Genomic DNA, 2045 nt, shown 5'->3' on the forward strand with positions numbered 1-2045 from the left:
GCACATTAAAGCCATCAAATTGTCTTTCCTGTTTAGACAGAGTTCAGACTACTTTTTCCATGATCACTGTGTGACTGAGGTCTTCTGTTTTCTTCATACATTATATGCATCTGGTGACAGGCTTGTAACAAAGATTTATGAAAAAAGTCTCAAGCAAGAAGTGTAACACTGTTGGGATTAACACTAAATTCTCATAACAAAAGAACATCCCACTAGTGGAACAGTTGCTGATTACTAACCTGCAATGACTTAAGACATACAGCAAACTCTTACTATACTTCCATATATCCTATGTAGAGTATCAAATAAGTAAAGAGTATACCAGCTGCCTTTCAGAAATTAAACCGTTTTGGCAGTGCTACATAGAATATGCATCTGTATGTACTGTCACAGAAGACACACAGGAAATCACATGTACCAGATCCAATACAAACCTTGTATGTTTGCTCAAATAAAAAACACCAGTTAAGTTTATCTGCATAGTGTCTCTTGGTAAGGCACCAAAACCCACAATAAATAACACAATTCCTAGTAGTTTGTCTCTACTCTGCCACAGATACACGACTCTCAGGATCTCAGTTTCTCTAAAGCTTATCTCCTCCCTTACAGAAACCCAAGCCAGCAGCCCTACTTTCCTTCAAAAAGACGTTTGATACAAATGGCCAAAAAGGCAAAAAAAGTCCCCATTTCCTCTGAGACGTCTTCCTTCAAGATGTGTGGCCTGTGCACAGGCATGTTAGTTGGTAGGAAAGCCACCGTCTCCACTCCCTGGACAAAGCAGGAGGGCAGAGCAGACAGCAAAGAATCCCCTTGCAGGTGGCCAGCAGCAGTCCTCAAACCATGAGTCCTGCAGCACACCTCAGCTGATCTCACCGCCGGCGTCGTTCCAGTCCCACCACTCCGCCCAGATCCAACTGCTCCCTGGGTGCCTTGCTGTAAGCTAACCAACAGCTAGAAAAACAGGTGAACAGATGATCACCTAGAAAACACTGGGTTTTTTCCCCTGTAGTGCTGGTTTTATTCCTGTTTAGTCCCCCGACCCAGCTCCCACACAGGCAGGCAGAATTGCTGGTGTGCTTGCACATGGGGAGGTCATGGAGCTGCACTGTCTAGGGAGGTTTTAATCCAAATTTAATCTTAGATGCACAACCAGTGTGCCCCTCTTCCCTGGCCAGATCTCCCACCCGCTGTTTCTTGTGCCAGCTCTCAAGATGACAATGAGTAACCAACAAGAAACTTGTGTTCTTCCTCCCTCCAATACCCCCAAAAACGTTGGTTTGTCCTGCTTGCAGAGCACGGTCAAAGCAAGTCAATGCTTCCAAGGCTTCTCCTTGGGCTCCCACAGATATCCAATCTGTGGAGGGATCTGTAAGATGTAGGAATAAAGCCTGTTGCTATGCCATATTGCTGCAGCCTCAGGGAGCAGGAGACTACCACACACAGCCTTGATCTAATTCCCCTCATCCACAAATCTTCAGAGCAGCACCTGTGGCAGTACCCACAGTGTTGTGGCAGGCAGTTTCAGCAGTGTTTGCTTTGCATGGAGGACAGCATCTAAAAATCTCCTTAACCATCATGGACAAAGTATGTAACCGCGTATCTGGTAATTACCACATATTTGAATTGTAATCATTATTCTGCAGGATTAATTGCCCAAAGAACAGAAAGGGACAGATTTGTCCACTCAATTGTTGCTCCAGCACATCTGCACATTCAAAGGTGTGAATATCACCTGCTGCTTTGAATGGGGCTTCCTCATTTCTGTGCTAGATTTTAACTGAAAGAACAAACCAGAAAGTAGCTTCAATTTTGCAGCAGCCTTGCTCCACTTAGGAAGCAGACATAACCCCCATTACTGCTTTAGTTACCTTTTCAGGTTCTTATGAAAAGAACATTTCTCGTAATGAAACAGCATAATCATTTTCCAGCACCTTGTAACACAGAGTAATGCTATCTCAAATAATTTTATAAACTCACTCGTAGAGTCTGCAACAGAGAACAGTTTATAAACAACAGAAGCACACAGAGATATGGCAGTATTTGCA

The sequence above is a fragment of the Leptosomus discolor genome, chromosome Z (genome assembly GCF_034619465.1).
Source record: "Leptosomus discolor isolate bLepDis1 chromosome Z, bLepDis1.hap2, whole genome shotgun sequence".
Classification (NCBI taxonomy): Eukaryota; Metazoa; Chordata; class Aves; order Leptosomiformes; family Leptosomidae; genus Leptosomus; species Leptosomus discolor.